The sequence below is a fragment of the Neofelis nebulosa genome, chromosome 9 (assembly GCF_028018385.1).
Source record: "Neofelis nebulosa isolate mNeoNeb1 chromosome 9, mNeoNeb1.pri, whole genome shotgun sequence".
Classification (NCBI taxonomy): domain Eukaryota; kingdom Metazoa; phylum Chordata; class Mammalia; order Carnivora; family Felidae; genus Neofelis; species Neofelis nebulosa.
The window spans coordinates 15,871,193-15,891,152 of NC_080790.1; the positions used below are offsets into that span (position 1 = coordinate 15,871,193).

A 19,960-nucleotide genomic window follows, 5' to 3' on the forward strand; every position below is an offset into this window, starting at 1 on the left:
TTTTCACTGGATGCATCTAGTAACAGATTGGAGATAAAAGGTCAGTGAATTTAAAGATAGATCAACCGAGATTTCCAATCTAGAGAGAGGAGAAAAAAAAATAATAAAGGAGAAAATGAGGTGGGAAAATTACTTGCTGAAACAACGGCCAGAAAGAAATTCTTTCAAGTTTGATGAAAGCAAAATTCATAGATTTAAGATATTCAGTGAACCCAAGGCAAAATGGGAAAAAAGAAAATAAAACCCATACCCATAATAAAAATCAAAGAGAAAATCCTGAAAACAGCTAGAAGAAAAAGGTTACCTAAAGGGGAAAAGATAATATGAGTGCCCACTGATTTTGCACTTCAAACAATGGGGACCAGAATACAAAGGAAGAGACTGTAAAGTGCTGAAACAAGAAATAAAAATGCCAACTTAGAAGTTTTTACCTGGTAGAAATATGCTTTGGCTTAAAAAAAAAAAAAAGATATTTTTAGATAAAAACATTTGTTAGAACAGACTTCCACCTCAAGAAATACTTAAAAAAATTTTTTCAAGCTAAAGGGAAATAACAGATGGAAATTCAGATCTTCAAGGAATGAAGGGCACCAGAAATGCTAAGTATGTGCTTAAGTATAAAGGACTGTTTTTTCCTCTTAATTTCTCTCAAATTCATATGCCCATTTAAAGTAAAAATTTCAACATTATAGGTTTTATTACATATGTAGATGAACCAATTTACCTGCACATCCATTACTTACTATAAGAACTCTAGCCCTATCATCAAGACACTGATTTTTTTTTTTTAAGTTTATTTATTTTGAGAGAGTGAATGAGTGGGGGATGGACATAGAGAGGAGGAGAGAGAATCCCAAGCAGGCTCTGCACTGGTGCAGTGATGCAGGGCTCGAACCCACAAACTGCAAGATAATGACCTGAGCCAAAACGACTGAGCCACCCAGTTGCCCCCATGGCTCTTGGTTTTAAAACAAACTCACTGAGATCAAAATATTGTTTTACACACAATATATATACATAGACATATAAAATTCTGTAGCCATATATATAATACGATGTTACATATACTTATATACATTTTGCACATGTATATAATTATCAAGACAAATAAAGGAATCTTGGTCCAAATGTGTTCCACACTTCTCATTCACACAAAGTTCTCCATCTTAACACAAAACAATTTGTTCTAATGTCTAGTCTGCTTAAATCATCTTTGATTTCTAAATGTTTCTTTAAAATTCCCTAAATTTAGATATAGTCAATTTCATTATTCTATAAATATTTCATAGGATTTCGCATATTGCTCTAAATACGTCCTTTATATTCTTTTTCTTAGATTCACATGTGATCCTTCTCTTAAACCTTGTATTTTACATTGTATCTTCTAGATCTCTCATTCCATTACAGCTTCAACTTCTTCCAAGCATTAACTGTTTCCCAAGTCTAATGGCCAATCATCTGGAAGCTACAGAATATTGCCAATGTGTTATTAGGAATCATATTTTCAATCATCTAAAGTGGCTTCCTAATATTATGCAGCTAAGTTTTTAAGTATGCTTCAAATTTAAATCAATATATGCTTTACAAGCTTAACAATATGTGCCTTTTAAATCAACTTATACATTAAATGCATTAAATGATATTAAGCACTGAAGGGCTCAACGTACAAAGATCATACCAACTGCAGTCATTAAAACACTTCCAGGGGTGCCTGGGTGGCTCAGTTGGTTAAGCATCTGACTTCGGCTCAGGTCACGATCTCACAGTTTGAGTTTGAGCCCCGCGTTGGGCTCTGTGCTGGCAGCTCAGAACCTGGAGCCTGCTTTGGATTCCATGTCTCCCTCTCTCTCTGCCCCTCCCCCACTGCGCACGCGCTCTCTCTCTCCCCAAAAAAAAAAAATATGTAAAAAAAAAAATTTTTTTTTGTAAAACACTCTTCCATGGAACATCTTATTTATCTGTATCCTCTGAGAACACACTGTCCTTATTAAAGTAATTATTCCATTAGGGCCAAAACCTTAAAATTCTTATTATTTAGGATATGGAAATGGCCTTAAAGTTGATTCTTTCTTATTCTGCTTTCCTAAAGAAAGCACAATGGACACATTTTATATCGGACAATGTGGTACAATAGAAATAGCATGTGATTAGGTACAGAATGTGAGTTCACATTTTGACTTTTGCAAGTTGTCTAACCTCTAAACCTTAGCTTACTTAATCTATTGTGAAGATCAAATGAGATAATGTATCCAAAAATGTTTTGTAAACTATTAATAAAAAGTACTCAACAAATATCCATTACCAGCACCACAACAGACTACTCTAGAAAGAATACTTTCTGAGGCTCTTGTGCAACTCAGTGTTTAGGTCTCTTGTGGCTGCTTTTGTTAGCATTTCCTGCCTTGCTGTCAGTTTAAGTATTACTTGACTTGAGGGGCACCTGGGTGGCCTCAGTTGGTTAAGCATCTGAGTTAGGCTCAGGTCATGATCCGCATCAGGCTCTGTGCCGACAGCTCGACAACGCGGAGTCTGGAGCCTGCTTCGGATTCTGTATCTCCCTCTCTCTCTGACTCTCCCCTGCTCATGCTCTGTCGCTCTGTCTTTCAAAAATAAATAACCTTTAAAAAAATTAAAATAACTAAATAAATATCACTTGACTTGAACATAGTGGTGCTATTTCCGACCTTTTTAATTAGGTTGCTTTTAATTTGCAGTGATCCGTTAGCCTCAGATATCCAGGTATGGTAGACTAACAACAGTAAAAACATGCTTTAAGAAGGAAACTACCTGTAACACACACGCACAAAAACGTATTCTAAAAAGTTTCAATGACCTCCTGGGTGGCTCAGTCTGTTAAGCATCCGACTTCGATTTAGGTCATGATGTCACAGTTTGTGAGTTGAAGTCACATATGGGGCTCTGTACTGACAGCTCGGAACCTGGAGCCTGCTTCAGATTCTGTGTTACCCTCTCCCTTTGCCCTTCCCTACTCGCACTGTCTCTGTGTCAAAAATGAATAAACATAAAAAATTTTTTAATTAAAAAAATAGTTACAATCCTTTCTTAGGAAAGCAATTTAAAATTTAACATACACACAGATTCATATTTTTAAAAAATTTTTTTAAATTTATTTTTGAGAGACAGAGCACAAGCAGGGGAGGGGCAGAGAGAGAGGAAGACCCAGAATCCAAAGCAGGCTCCAGGTTCTGAGCTGTCAGCAAAGAGCCCAATGTTGGGCTCCAACCCATGAGTCGTGAGATCATGACCTGAGCTGAAGTTGATCCGCTCAACTGAGCCACCCAGGTGTCGGGAGAGTCATATCTCTTGAACCAGTTTCCCCAACTTTGGGAATCAATCCTAAGAATAAATATAAATATATAAAAGCTATGTATAAACATGCTTGCAGTATTTTTGCTTGCAGATTACTGACTTCCAAAATTATAAACTGCATAATTGCCGTATAATAGTTAAGTGACACATCTATAAAATGAAATAACACGTAACTATTAAAAATATTTGAGTTTGCAATTAAGAAAATGCTTAGACAGGGGCGCCTGGGTGGCTCAGTCAGTTGAGCGTCTGTCTGACTTTGGCTCAATTCATGATCTCATGGTCTGTGAGTTCGGGCCCCACGACAGGCTCTGTGCTGACAGCTCAGAGCCTGGAGAGTACTTCAGATTCTGTGTCTCCTTCTCTCTCTCTGCCCCTCCTCCGCTCATCTGTCTCTCTCTCTCTCTCTCTCTCTCAAAAATAAACATTAAAAATTGGGGTGGGGGGGTGGGGGGCGCCTGGGTGGCTCAGTTGGTTAAGCGTCTGACTTTGGCTCAGGTCATGATCTCACAGTCAGTGAGCTCTAGGCCCACGTCAGGCTGTATGCTGACAGCTCTGAGCCTGGAGCCTGCTTCGGATTCTGTGTTTCCCCCTCTCTCTGCCCCTCTCTCTCAAAAATAAACATTAAAAAAAAACTTTTTTAATGAAAAAAGACTGAAAGGAAATCACCCAAAATTCATACCATCCTTAAGTGATCAGAATACACCATTTTCCCCATCTATTTATCTATTTAATTACCTTTCTACAATATATCTGTATAATCTATGAATAAAAAGGGAGATTTTTATTAAGAAAATAAAAGGAACATAGAAGCAATGTTCTCAAGACTAAAGCACTGAAGCTTTACTGAAGCCCTTCTTTGCTTACTTCCAGGCTTTATTTGTCATCCAAATAGATGAGGTCAATAAGTTAAAGAACCTCCAGATAAATGTGGGAAGTCTCTTGGATCCATTCTTACTTTTGTGGTGAATTATGCCCCAGTGCAGAGGTCAATAAATTTTTTTAGTAAAAAGCCAGATGGTAAACATTTTACACTTTGCAGGTCATATGGTCTCTGTTCTCAAATATGCCTTTGTAGCACAAAAAGCAGCCATAGATGATATCAAAGTAAGTAAGCATGAATGTGTCCTAATAAAACTTTATTTATGAACAGTGAAACCTGAATTTCAAGTATTTGTGTTATATTATTCTTTTAATTTTTCTCCAACCATTTACAAATCTAAATACCAATCCTGGAGAGTGAGCCAAACAAACATAGGTAGTGGGCTAGATCTGGAGTATAGGCCATAGTTTGCCGACCTCTGCTCTAGTGGATTTACTTTCTTGACTGCTCCACAAAAAATCAAATGCAGATAATTCACTCTAAAATATGAGCAAGCCAAAAGTTAAGCATCAGAGCTTTGCCTTCAACCTTTTCATTCATACTATTCCCCAGGCATATTTTGTTCTTAAAATGAATGGTATTTCAGGTTACATTTAAATGAAGGGGATTAGATAGGAGAAGAGGAAAAGCCTTTAAAAAAACAAACAAAATCAGGGGCGCCTGGGTGGCGCAGTCGGTTAAGCGTCCGACTTCAGCCAGGTCACGATCTCGCGGTCCGTGAGTTTGAGCCCCGCGTCAGGCTCTGGGCTGATGGCTTGGAGCCTGGAGCCTGTTTCCGATTCTGTGTCTCCCTCTCTCTCTGCCCCTCCCCCGTTCATGCTCTGTCTCTCTCTGTCCCAAAAATAAATAAAAAACAAAAAAAATAAAAATAAAAAAATAAAAAATAAAAAAACAAACAAAATCAAACTCAGCTTTTCAGTTTAGGGTGTTACCATTTATCTCAATCACGAAGAGAGGAGAAAGTGGGCAAAACAACAGAACAGAACAGAAACACTGTTAAATTCTCAAACCAATAATCTCCTTTTAATAATAATAAAGTTGAGGGGGCAGGGGTCACATGAATATCAGTAAGTGGGATGCCAAAATTTTTGCAAAATGCGAATCTACTGTCCTACACAGTTACAAATGCTGATACCATCTGGTGGCAAGGGAAAAGAATCTGGACATAAATTTAACAATTTTATCCAGAATGGTTAGATCATAGGAGAAAAAAACAGTATTTTCTTCTAACAAGCAACAGAGTATCTAGCATGCATTTACAGAATATTGAATTGACTATGTTAACTTGAAGAAAGTGCATCCAAGAGTTATGGTACACAGTACTGCTTGGGGTTCTTCAAATTTTGTTTGCATTATTAAGCCATGAAACTCTCCCAAAACTGTTTCCTTTAATAAACAACTGGAATCGGCTCAGATAGAAGATACATAATAGAAACTTCTCTATGGCCAAGACCTTGCGAAATACTGAGGTGTGAACTAAAGTTTTTGAGGTTCTTTTGTTTCCTAACAAAAGGAAACAACAGTGTCATCAAATTCTAAAATTTAACAGCATTAGGAGGACCTGAGTGGCTCAGTTGGTTAAGGGTCTGACTCTTGTTTTTGGTTCAGCTCATGATCTCATGGCTCCGGAGCCCAGCACTGGGCTGGCACTGTCAGTGAGGAACCTGGGATTCTCACATTCTCCCTCTCTCTCTGTCCCTCCCCCAATGCGTGCACACGCATGCGCGCTCTCAAAATAAACTTAAAAAAAAAAACTAACAGCATTACCAACTTTTTGTAGGCAACATTATTGCTAATTACATGAGAAAAACAGATAAAGAACCTCAAACGATATACTGGTTAAGTTCTAAGTTTTTATATTTACTAGCACATAACTCAAAAGTTTAACAAGTTTGTGTAAAGAACCAAGAATATGCATTGATAAGTACATTTATGTCATTAATATTAATTTTTCAGGGTGCCTGGGTGGCTCAGTCAGTTAAGTGTCTGACTTCAGCTCAGGCCATGATCTCACGGTTCATGGGATCGAGCCCTACATTGGGCTCTGTGCTGACAGCTCAGAGCCTGGAGCCTGCTTTGGATTCTGTGTGTGTGTGTGTGTGTGTGTGTGTGTGTGTGTGTCTCTCTCTCTCTCTGCCCCTTCCCCACTTGTGTTCTCTCTCAAAAATAAACATTAAAAAAATATATACTAATTTTTCTCAGACATCTGATCTAATTCCTCACCATATGTCTACTATAAAAAATAAGTTGGAGGGAAAACCATTTAGAGCCACAATAAATGGTACTAAAGCACTTTCTACTATGATATGACACTAATTCATAGTATCATAATTAGTTCTACTTAAAGGCCATAGTAGAAATTAAGCTCTGGGGTCTAAGGGACCAGGAACTGTGTCTTAGCTATCTGAATGCTCAATATATATTGAATGAAAAAGATTTTGTATTGGATGAAATATAAATTCAAATCATGAAATCAACTAATATCTGGATAGTAACTGTATATAAATGCCTTCATACATATTAATACATAATGCTAATTTTAATGGAGAGACAGAGAACAAGAACTTCCTCAGACTTTCTATACCAATGAAGACATTCAACATAAAATAACTGATAGCAACTTCCCACTGGTACTACTTTTCCATATTAGTCCTATAATACCTGATGGCTATTGTGATCTTGTGCATCAATTACAAAAAAAACAAACAAAAAAAACCCTGAAAACCAAATTAAATATAAGCCAATATAAAAAGTAACTTAGGCTGTTGATGAAATATTCTTGGTAGTGATCCTCCTTGGATAGTTGTTTGTTTTTTTAATATTTTTTTAACGTTTATTTATTTTTGAGACAGAGACAGAGCATGAACGGGGGAGGGGCAGAGAGAGGGAGACACAGAATCTGAAACAGGCTCCAGGCTCTGAGCCATCAGCCCAGAGCCCGATGCGGGGCTCGAACTCACGGACCGCGAGACAGTAACCTGAGCTGAAGTCGGACGCTTAACCGACTGAGCCACCCAGGCGCCCCACCTTGGATAGTTTTTAATGAACATAATCACTGAACATTAGTGGTATTTACTGCAAACACACAGGAGCTAAAGTCCTTAAGAATATCTTCATTTTGGGGCACGTGTGTGGTTGAGTGTCTGACTTCAGTTCAGGTCATGCATGATCTTGCAGTTCCTGAGTTCCAGCTCCATACTGGGCTTGCTGCTGTCAGCTCAGAGCCCACTTTCCAATCCTCTCTTCCCCCACTCTATACCCTTCCCATGCTTAGGCAGGCAGAGTCCAATGCTATATCATGACCTGAGCCGAAATCAAGAGTTGGATGTTTAACCAACTGAGCCACCCAAGCACTCCAGCAATGCCTTTTCTTATCCATGACAAAGGTAAACCTAAATCCAGGCTTAAGTATTTGTAGTAGACCATTAGTCTTCAAAGATTGAACATTACAAGTTTCTACTAATCACTGTCAACACCTAGTAATTTATTTTTCCTGGGGGCATAAATTTAATCATATACTTTTCTAGTGATGTTGGACAAGTCACTTAGCTAGCAGTTGAGCCAAGAACCACAAGAACCTTTTTGGATATTTAATACTTATTTGTCCACATACTTCACGGGATAACTATACGTGCTTGTTTTACCAGCATCAAGAACAGTATTTCTCAGGGCGCCTGGGTGGCTCAGTCGGTTGAGCGGCCGACCTCGGCTCAGGTCATGATCTCGCGGTCCGTGAGTTCGAGCCCCGCGTCAGGCTCTGTGCTGACATTTCAGAGCCTGGAGCCCGTTTCAGATTCTGTGTCTCCCTCTTTCTCTCACCCTCCCCCGTTCATGCTCTGTCTCTTTCTGTCTCAAAAATAAATAAACGTTAAAAAAAAAAATTAAAAAGAAAAAAAGAACATTATTTCTCACTCAACTATACTAAGGAAAAGTCAAGTTTTAGTTTTGCATGAAACTTGGCCAAAAAAAAAAAATCAATATAGATTCCCAGAAACCAGAAATCTTCAAAGACCCTACCTCGAATCTTCTAATAAGTTTAGAAATTAAATTACAGCATTTAGACATTAAATACAAATTTACCAAATATTTCTGTGCAAGACTGCTTTAGCTCTTTGAGGATAAATCTCACAAAGGGGCAAAATAGGATAAATATTTAACTTACAAATATGCAAATATGAGGCAAGATATTTTTTCCTTAAAATTCTCTCACAGGAGAATCACCATATATTTGAGTCCTTATGAAGTCTTCTCAATTCATTTGGGAAATAAAATACTGCTTAAGGAAATTCTTTTATTTTGAAAAACAAAATATTGCCTACAGAAGATCTTCACAATCAACCTCAATCAATCCTAGTTTCTGATACTTTTACATAACACTTGAGAGGTCAAATAACAGATGGAAATGAAAATGACATACTTGAATAAAAACAGACAATGCAAAATGACTAATGAATCTGAGACATGTGAAATATCAAAGATACATTATGGAATGAGCCCCCTCCAAAAGGAGTATTTATAAATTAACATTAATTTGTGATTTAATATGCTATCATCTTAAAAGTAGAACAAGCAAACATTATATGCCCCATAATAAAATGAAATATGAAAAAGCACCACCCTATGAAATTTTATTGCCTCAAAAACAAAAACCATTAAACTTCAATTTAATAAATGTGCTAGATCCAAATATTAGTTTATCAGAAATATGCACAACATAAAAGAAGAGTCAATAGATAACACAAGAAAGTAATTGTCTAATCGAGAATATGGAAAAAAGGAAAAACCACCTGGTTTCACTAACATTATCTATGACGTGAAATTTTAAAGGGGAGGACAAAAGGAAGAATATTATTCAGAAGCTTAAAGGTCAAATATATTGTGTAAACCCTGTCTGAATCATGATTTTAACAAACCAACTATAAAAAAGACTTTTTTGAGAAAATCAGGGAAATCTAAATATGGAATGAGTATTATATGATACACAGGAATTTTGTTAGTGATAATATAAGAGGACTGTGTGTGTGTGTACTTAAATGTTTACTTTTTTTATATTTTTAAATGTTAACTTATTTTTGGAGAGAGAGAGAGAGAGAGAGAGAGAGACAGACAGACACACACACACACACAGGGTGAGCGGGGGAAGGGCAGAGAGAGGGAGACAGAATCTGAAGCAGGCTCCAGGCTCTGAGCTGTCAGCACAGAGCCCTAAGCAGGCAGAACTCACTAACTGTGAGATCATGACCCTGAGCCAAAGTCATATGCTTCACTGACTGAGCCACCCAGGCACCCCGAGAGGATTGTATATTTTAATAAGTCCTCATCAGTGAGAGAATTTATGCTTAAACTGGTCTGCTGTCTGGGATTTGCTTTGAAATATTCGTTTAAAAGTTAAATTTCAGGGGCACCTGGGGGACTCAGTTGGTTAAGCATCCACTTCAGCTCAGGTCATGATCTCATGGTACGTGAGTTCGAGCCCCGCGTCGGGCTCTGTGCTGACAGCTCAGAGCCTGGAGCCTGCTTCAGATTCTGTGTCTCCCTCTCTCTCTGCCCCTCCCCTGCTCATGCTCTGTCTCTGTCTCAAAACTAAATAAAAATATTTTTAAAAATTAATAAAAGTTAAATTTCACCCAAGGTTGAATATGGATGACAGATACCTGAGGATACAATGCATTATTCTACTTCTGTGTTAGAAAATCTCCATAATAAAGTTTAATATACATAACAACACGACAGAAGGCCATGGGAAGCAGGTAGTATTCAAGCTGGGCCTGAAGGATTGGTACAATTTGAATCCATCCCCCTTTAAAAAAAAAAAAAAGTTTATAAACTGCAGCTTGTAAAGGGAGTTACCCTACACAAGGCTAACTGACTCAGGGTCCAAGCTACTGTATAAACTTAGTATAACTTATTACTTCCTCAACCATATTTTTGACAAAGGACACATAAAAATTTTCTCCCAAAAAATGGATTTCCAAATAAGCATAAATGTCTTTGGCCTTATTTTTATCAGACACCACCCCCTAAAGAGAACAAAATTTACTTAACACTCAATGTCATGCCACAGATCATACTAGGCACATTGTATCTAATTCTTACTACAATCCAGAAAAGCAGGATTCTTTACAATAAGGAAACTGTACCAATTTCCATATCCTAATAGACAAAAAACTACTAAAATGGCAGAGGATTTGATACTGTCAAGACTCCAAAGGCTCCATGCTGCTCTTTTCCATACCAACCAAGCATAAACCTCAGTTTGTATGTAAATTATACAACTAAAAGCTTTCCCCAATCATCCTTTTGCTTATACTATTCCAGTTCCCTGGACAGCTCTTTGCCATCTAACTCTTCACATGCAAATTCTACAAACTCAAAATTTGGCTCAAATGCCACTTTCTTCATCAAAACCTATCCCCAAGCAATCTTTTTCTTAATTTCCATCGCATTTAATTGGTATTTTCAGTGTATTAATATCACATTAACTGTTAGACTTGAAAACTTCTCTAAATCATAATTAGGATAGAAAAAACACAACACAATCATGCAAGCTATTCTGGTTACACCAGTGTTCCATGAAATGTTAACAGTTATGAGGGAGAGGATCAGGATAATGTAATAAGGAGAGAGGGAAACTCATAACGTTATCAAGTATGAATCCATTCAAAAGCATGAGATAAATGCATTTATGCATATATAGAAAAAAATCCAAGGGGTACTTGGGTGGCTCTGTCAGTTAAGCATCTGACTTTGGCTCAGGTCATGATCTCACGGTTCGTGGGTGGGAGCCCCACATCAGGCTCTGTACTGACAGCTTGGAGCCTGGAGCCTGCTTCAGATTCTGTCTTTCTGTCTGTCTGTCTGTCTGTCTCTCTCTGCCCTTCCCCTGCTCATGCTCCATCTGTCTGTTTCTCTCTCAGTTCCCACTTATCTAAACCTTAAATTAGTCTGGGCAGAGAAACAGGGATAGATTGTTATTAGTATTTTTGCAAGTTCTCCAGATGATGTTTCCCTGTGCAGATACAACTGAGACCCTTACACGTCACCATATCACCTATAGCTAAGGAATACACCTACAAACACCCTAATGGTTTTCCAAATAAAAAATAAAAAAATAAAAAATTTGGATCATTCATCATGATGTAACAGATAAATATGAATTAAAAGATCTAGAATATAGTTCCACGTTTGTCCCGAACTAGCTGAATGAACTCAGAACACTTGAATACTCTAGTCCTGTTTCCCCATTTGCAAATCAGAATATGCCCCCCTCACAGGATTATTGTGAAGAATAAATTAGATAATATATAAAATTAAAATATAAGTGTTTTCTAGAGTATTAATGACCTAGTATGAGTGGATGATTTTCTTACTTAAAAAAATCAATATAAAATCCTCTAATACAAGAATTTTTCTGGGAATTTACCTTACATAAACAGCACCAACAAGAAAAAAATAAACTGCATAACATTTACTGCAGCACCACTTCTAGTGGTTCAAAAATAAGAATTAAACATAAACTCAACAACAGAAAAATGGTATAGCAAATTAAAAATCTATGCACTGAATGTTACAAGTTGATAAGTAATATAGTCAAATGTCCATATTAAATAAAAATACCAAGTTGGCTAAGGTGTATCACACAATCCCATTTTAGTTTAAAATAGAGGAGCAATATATATATGACCATATATTTGTGTGCAGTATGACCAAATAAACACCTAACTCTGGTAGGAGAGGAGGTACTACTACTGGCTTTATCTTTGCTTTTTTGGTTTGTGTTGTAAGGCTCACTGAAGCTAGCAAAATTGTTTTTTCTTTAAAGGTGTGTGTGCGTGCTCATATACATGCACGTATAGATATATATATGTATACGTGCATGTATACACACACATATATTTATACGTGCACATATATATATACATATATACACACACACATATATATGCTTCACACACTGTGCAGAGCCCTATACGGGGCTTGAACTTATGACTCTAAGATCAAGACCTGAGATGACATCATTAGTTGGATGCTTAATCAAATGAGCCACCCAGCCACCCTAAAAGGTCCTATGTTAACATAGTTTAAATGCATTAGTTTAGAGACTTTATCACAGAATATAGTACAAGTGATCCTGTGCTATTTTCAGTTCATTTTAGTACTAGGTTGAATGCCCAACAACTGAAGACTTGTCTCAAATGATTATCTAGTAATTTTCAATTGTTACACATAATCAATTGGAATCAATATAGCACCAAGGAGAAATAACTTAAATGTTAGGTTGTAACAGAACTAAAGGAAGTCATTTCAATGCATGGTCTGAGACAACTGAGGAAAAATAAAAACCATTTTAAGCAGCAAACTCTAATGCAATTTTAAAAGGATTTTTTTTCTTTAGACTAGAATTTTCCAGTGTTTTCCTTAACCACCAACTCACAGTGTTATTTGAAATAAGAAGTTCCCTGTCCATTACATTTGGGATATGCTGCTCCCTGGTACTCATTTGTTCTTTTGCAAGCTGAGCATACAGTCAATCCAGAATTCATTGTCACATAGTAAGTCCTACAGTTAAAACTGCTTAGTTTTACGCCAGTATTATCATAACTTTTTTCTGGAAATATGTTAAAAAAAATAATTTATTTTAAGCAGTATTTCTAGTAATTTCCAAGAAAAGAAAGCTTAGCCAATTATACAACATATTTCAACTTTTTAAACTTTTGTCTAGGAAAAGCCACAACTTATGACAGTTAAGTTTTAAAACACATTTGGTTTACTATGACTACTCTGAATAGTAAAAGAAAAAATATATGAGCTGTACAAACCTTTCAAATAAATAGGAATCTCTTAGGTGATTAAGTATGAATTGTGATTTTTTAAATTCCTCAAATATTCAAGAACAAGCTTTGAGTGGATGATCACTTGTATCTCAGTAACTTTAAGTGAAATGACCCAACCAATTTCTTAAAGATGTTGTAAAAAACCTTCTGTAAGTTGCTTAGAAAAAAACAACAAAAAAACAACTGCCTATGGTGCCCCTGGGCGGCTCCGAACAGCATGGGACTCTTCATCTCTGGGTTGGGAGTTCGAGCCCCACATTAGGTGTAGAGATTACTAAAAAAAAAAATAATAATTAAAAACTTAAAACACACACACACACATACCACCACCACCACCACCACCACCACCACAAATGCCTACACTGCTGCAGTGGCTGAAAAGAGAAACGAAATCTGTTAGTTTCCAGGACTATTAAGTTACATACCAAAAAAGGGTCTGTATAGAAATATTCTTGAGCATAATTTAAATGAAATTTGCTCTGTAGCTAGGTAAATAAAAATGTGTTGAAAGCTGCATGAAGTATCTCATAGGAAGAAATATAGACAATAAAGCAAAAACTAATCTTAGGAAAATAACAAAGCAAATATTAGTAGCGAATTAGTAAGTAAAATGTAACTTCTGAAGATACAAAGATAAAAGGGGAGAAAACACAATAAATTACATATGATTCTCATTATCCATGAAAAAAAAATCATACCAATTCCTCATAGACAACCTTATTTCTAGCACTAAGTTTTCAAAGAAATTTCTTATATGGAACATTATATCAAGGACACAGAAGTGTAACAGAAAATCTCAACAACATTCTCTTAATAGATGCAGGTTTCATAATCTCATTTTTTATAGTCAGCTTTCCTCCAGGAAAACCATGTACCTAATTTGTAACACAATCCAGGGAATGCAATTCCACAGCAATACTTTAAAGGTTCCAAACAATATGGTCTAAATCTTCCCAGTTTACAATCTTGGATTTCCAAAGTCTTTCAGAATGACCAAATTTAAAAAAGCCTTTAAATCTGATGAGCCCCTACTTATCTCTCCAGGTCCTATCTTTTCAATGTTCCCTACCTCCACTTTAAGTTCTGCTATTCTCCCCTATCAGGGTCACTACCCATACTAATCCCTCTGGCTGAATGCCATTTACCCATATCTTGACTAATTTCTCCAGGTCTTTTTTTCATTTTTAAATTTTAAGTAGGCTCCAAGCCCAACATGGGGCTTGAACTCATGACCCTGAGATCCAGAATTGCATGCTCTACTGACTGACTGACTCAGCCAGGTGCCCCTCTCCAGTTTTTTTTTAAACTCAACTTAACCTCGCATAGAAAGCTATTTATTCCTGACCCCTGTGTCAGCTATTCCTGACCTATGTAAGCCCATTACACTTTTGTGACATCACTCGCGTGTGTTACTCAGTACACTTAGTATACTGCACTGTAATCACCAGTTTAATCAACTTCCTCTTCACTTTATTTTTAAAATTTATTTACTTAGAGTGAGAGAGAGAGAGAGGAGGGAAGGAGGAGGGCACGCAAGCGAAAGCACACATGCGGGTAGGAGCAGAGTAAGGGAGAGAGAATCCCAAGCAGGCCCCATTCTGTCAGCAGGGAGCCTGAGGCAGTGTTCAAACCCATGAACCTTGAGATGACGTGAGCCAAAATCAAGAGTCAGACACTTTAACCGACTGAGTCACGCAGGCGCCCCCCTCTTCACTGTATTATAAACTCCCTAATAACAAGGATCTGATACCACCAATGTCTAAATAAAGTCTGGCATTATCAAAGGCCTGCAAATCTCAAAATGTATTCAGGTTTCTGGTAGTCTAGCTTGATGACAGGATACAACCTAGAATATTCAGAGTAACAAATGGGATTGAATGTTCCTCAAATAATACTCCATGAGTATCTTCTCAAGCAGACTCAAAATAAAAATTAGCAAACAATTTATCTTTGGCAAGTTCCTAGAGTACTCCCATTCCTACTAGTATAGGAACCACATAATTTAGAGATTAAATGAAGGTACCAAAGACATTCCCTTTGATCCCTTTTCAGCAATTACACTTCAACCGTAGGGAGGTCCAAGAAAACATCTACAGACAAAACTGACAGTTATCATCTTCTCAAAACTTCAAATCTTAATGTTGCTTATGTTAAATCAATCTTAAAGACTTAGATATTACTACAAAAAACTTATTACATTTAGTCAAGCTAAAAGTGTTGATAAAATACTGCATAGATGTTAATAAATGACCTGGTCACCAAAATGGAAGACATAAATAGCTCCTATGTGTATATAATTCTTGGTATTTGACAAAACCAGACAATACTATCCATATTTTTCTCTACCTACAATTTACCTTATTTGACTACCTAGCAAAGACCTACACTTAGGGTCAGCTTGACTCTACCACTCATTTACCCTAATGTCTGAATGCATACAACCAGTTGCATCTTACACAATCAAAACAATATTCCACTGATCCATAAGTCTTTCAGCAATAGTGCTTAAAACCACAGATCACCACTTTGAGATCTAAAACTGGCACTCTTAGTATGAGATGTCCACTCTAATAGAAATCATAAAGATCTATCCTCAAATTACGTTCTCTATATTTATAGGTATTTTTTTTTTAACGACTACAAAAAAGTGTGAAAAAAAAAATGCCTTCTCTCCCCCCTTCCCCTGCCACACACCATTTTTTATGTACTCTGGCAGTCAGTTGCAGGTTTTATTCTCCTAAGCAGGTATTGAATAGGTGGTTTTGCAGTGTCATTTTATAGTCAATTTCACCAAATCCCTTCCAGGAAGCAGATTTTTGGAGGCTTTGTGGTTCAAATACTTGCCTCAGGTAGCTGATAATGGCTGCCTTTTTTTTTTTTCTGTCCCATTTATAGTCAAAAGTATTCTTACATTCCAACTACCCATTCTCCCTTCACACTTTCCCTTTAGTGAAATGCTGGGATATGTACATAAGGTGTACACACTTGTATGTTTTCTAGTACTCTACTCCAACGTCTTTTCTCTACAAAGAGAAGTGAATAAGTGAAAATCTGTGAACTAAAAATGGATGGGATTACAGCAGCTAAATTTGCAGAGGTGAAATACACTAAACTATGATTTTGCCAACATGCTTGAATAACCAATACTTTTTCAATTCTTTAAAGCACTTTAGAATTCTAAAGTACAGAAAGAAGCCAGGCAAAGGTCAAATAAAATTTTTAAGAAAAAGGTTAACAAAAGACAAAAATTTCCACAATTTTATTAAGAATTAAAATGACTCTCTGGAAGGTGATACTGTGTTTAATTAGGCAAGTCTTAATTTTTTCATTTATAAAGTTGGATCTTTTGAGTTGTTGGACGAAAAAGTCACCAAGACAAAAATACATTAACCTTACGTATATAAACATACTGCTACCTGAAACTAAAAAGAAGAACCTACCTATATAATAGTTTCATTGGAAAGGCTCGAAAATAACAGCTCTGAAAATTCACTTTTCCCACTACAAAAGTAATACATTTTAAGTGATAAATGTCTTCTATCTATATTGCTAAATATAAAAATTATTATTAAAATATTAGCTTCTAAATGAAGGTTTAGGTTTTTGAAGGAAAGGTTTTTGAAGGAAACCTTTTTCCACCACATCAGAATTCAGAAGTGAGACACAGGAACGAGACTGATAGCAATCCAATATCTGATCAAGCTACAATGGAAAGCATAATTTAGACCTAAGCCAGTGGGGCTTCTACCACCACACCCCTTAATTATCCTGACCCAGTTACAGGCAGCACTGGACAACTGATGGTCCTCCAAAAAGATGCAGAGTCTATCTATCATGGTCACCTCAAGAAGCAGCAGAATAATGAGCTTTCTGCAGGGGGCAGACTTCCAGAAAGAAAGAGAGGAAGGAGGCTACAAGCCATACTTGATCAGTTCCTTCTTATAAGTTCATCAAAAGCAACAGTGAAGAATTAGGACAACAGAAGCAAGTCAGACTGTTTTTATGCCTTCGTAAAAACAGCAAATCTAATACATCACCAACCAATTTACCCAGTTACAAGAACAATTTTTATACTAATCACACACCTATCAGTACAACAGCCACAACCTGAATGCAAGTCAAAGGCATATGAGATACATTCAAATATTTAAAATAGTCATAAACTTAAGAACATGAAAAAAATAGAGTATTTCCCTTATGTTAGAAACCGACAAGTTTAAAGGTCATTGAATTATGAAATAATTCAGGAGACAGGAACCAACTTCCACTTAAAATTATGAAGATCTTGGGGGCGCATGGGTGGCTCAATTGGTTAAGTGTCTGACTCTTGATTTCGACTCCAGTCATGATCTCAAAAGGTTCCTGAGCTGGAGGCCTGCACTGGGCTCTGCTGAGAGCGAGGAGCCTGCCTGGGGATTTTCTCTCTCTCTGCCCCTCCCTCACTTGTGCCTGCGAGCTTGCTGTCTCTCAAAAATAAACTTAAAAAAATTATGAAGATCTTGTCAATGTCTATAAAAAGCAGACAGAGTCTGGTCACTGACCAGACTGGCTTTGGAGGTCACACCTGGCCCAAAGCTCCGATCATAGTTACTTCTGTTAACTAGGATAAGTACCTACACAGGAAGACAATACCAGAAAGATTTATAAACAAGTATGGAAGGTTTAGGAGAAACAAAATCATAATATTACCTTTAGGACTGCATAGTTTGGTTTGTATACTTGTAACACTTAAGATTATTGGCCTATTAAAGCAGACAGCCTTGCATGACCAAATTAAATATGGTAGTAATTTAGACTTTTAAGTTGAAATTTTACTAAATATGGAAACATCTAAAAGAACCTTGCACTCAAATTTTTTCAAATGTATAAAAATTAAGGTTTAAATTCTCTTGAAGATGTTTAATAGCAAATCTAACCTGAAGATTAAATAGCCAGACTTGTACAAACAAGAAAAAAGAACTTAAAAGCTGAAGACCCAAGATTCTGAAATACTAACTTTTTAAAATCCGTGTGAACCTTTAGTGGGTACAAAAACTGTCCTTGGGACACCAAAAGACAATCCTAAATAACTTATTTCACCAAAAATTTGACTTGAAACGACATTCATGCAAAAATAGGCACTATGATGCCTATGCAGATGAAGCAAATTATCTTTAAAAAGCAGGATATTAAAAGACTAAGGACAGAAACTTAAGCCAATTAAAAATATCTGTCCTTGTGTTTTAAACAGGATTCCTAGCCAGAATTCCTTAAATCATCCTCTGATACTCCCAGTCACATGGTGAAGAGTCACCTATTAAACATGAAATCTAAGCAGTAAACAAGCCTTTAAAATCCTTAGGTAACTTCCTTTATTATAATTGTTTCGATATACCTTTACAGATACTACATTTCTCTTAAGCGTTTAAAACAGTCATCTAATAAAGCTTTCCCTAAAAAACTTTACCAAAAAAACCCTGTCACCAGTTTTAAGTTAAAAATCTCACAAAGTCCTAAGACCTGACTTTAACATGCTTGTCCTATTACACCTAATGTGTCCGTAATACTAACCCACAAAATGTTTAAATGTGTCTTAATAAAAGACTAAGTTAAGGAAATTGGGTTTTCCCTAGGTATGTTTTCGGAAGTAGCACAACTTTTACACGCGTTTGGGAACAATTCATTTTCCCAAAATCTGGCCCAATTCAGACACAAAACTATTGCTAAAATGTCTGAAGCATCTAATCTTTCCTTTCGTTTTAATGTATGTATCTTTTTGAGTGTCGAAATCTGTTTCAGTAACAAAAACACAACGTTCCTTAATAATGGCACCTAACCAGCCTAACCCAAGTCGCTCTTTCATACCCACACCTGTCTGCTGCAAGCTTTTCCTGGATACACTCGGGCCCACGAGAATTCCCACACTTGTTTTTATAAACCCACTCCTTCCTCTTCGCCCACTTCCAACTCGCACACTTCTCTGGATCCACCGGCCTCTGCCCTCTTTCCGAATCCAAGGGCTGAGAGGACAGCTCAGTCCCTAACCCCAAACGCCGAGAAACCGAGGACACCAGCACCCCAACGCCGCGAGGCTGCGGCGTGGGGAAGGAAAGGAAGCAGGAGAGCCGAGCCCCCCCACCCCCCCCCCGCCGCCGCTGCCGCCGCCGCCGGGCGCACACCCCCTTCCGGCACCCCTCCCCCCGCATTGTGCGAGCGGGCCTCAGGCCGCTGCCGTCCCGGGCTGCCCGCAGGCCCCGTCCGCCCTCCCGCCTGCGGGCTGCCCCAGCCGAGGCCGCCACACAAAGCCCGGGGAGCCAGCCCCTGCGGTGCCAGAGCACGGGGAAAAGAAGCAAGCGCGGGCTGACTTACGGGGCTGCTGCGGCCGCGCTGCCTCAGCCGGGGACACCGACCGTTGGGCACACGGCGGTGTCGCTCTTGGCCGTCCTTCCCTCCTCCGCCTTCGGTGGCGGCAATATCTTCTTTCTCCACCTACCTCCCTCCCCCCCACCCCACCTCCTCCTTCTCCTCCCCCTCCTCCTCCGAACCACCGAAGTACCGAGGGTGAGACACAGAGACTCACAACAACATGGCTGCCACCGCCGCCTCCCCTCCCCTCCCCCCCCCGCCCACCGGGCGAGCGCAAGGCACTCCGGGAGAAAGGGGAGGGGGAGCACTCACCGAGGTGCGCCTCCTTTCTGTGGCTTCCGTCGCTTCTCCCGCGCTCTGGGCGCCGGCCGGCGGGAGCTCTGCGCGTGCGCACGCTCTCAGCGCTCGCGCGTTTCGGCCGTCCCTCAGGCGTTCACTCCCCCGCCCTCACCTTGCGAGCTCGCAGCTGGTTCTGGACTCCGAGGTGGCACCAGGCGGGGACGCGCTCCCAACCTCGGGCGGCGCAGGCGTGTTGCCCAGCGCCGCGTTCGCGTCTGTCTTCCCGCGT

At 38.3% G+C, this 19,960-nt stretch overlaps 1 protein-coding gene across 12 annotated transcripts in view; it reads right to left on the reverse strand.

Moving 5' to 3' along the window:
• The window catches only part of PUM2 (pumilio RNA binding family member 2), a 101,961-nt gene extending 82,238 nt beyond the window's left edge, over positions 1-19,723 (reverse strand). For 8 of the 12 annotated variants that reach the window (XM_058682619.1, XM_058682618.1, XM_058682613.1 and 5 more), the window contains exon 1: positions 19,396-19,529. The gene's annotated coding sequence lies outside the window, so the exon portion shown is untranslated. Of the gene's footprint in view, positions 1-19,395; positions 19,530-19,704 lie in introns of those variants that run through there. The other 4 variants (XM_058682617.1, XM_058682614.1, XM_058682615.1 and 1 more) reach the window with 2 other exon arrangements.
• Between the last annotated feature and the right edge of the window lie 237 nt (positions 19,724-19,960).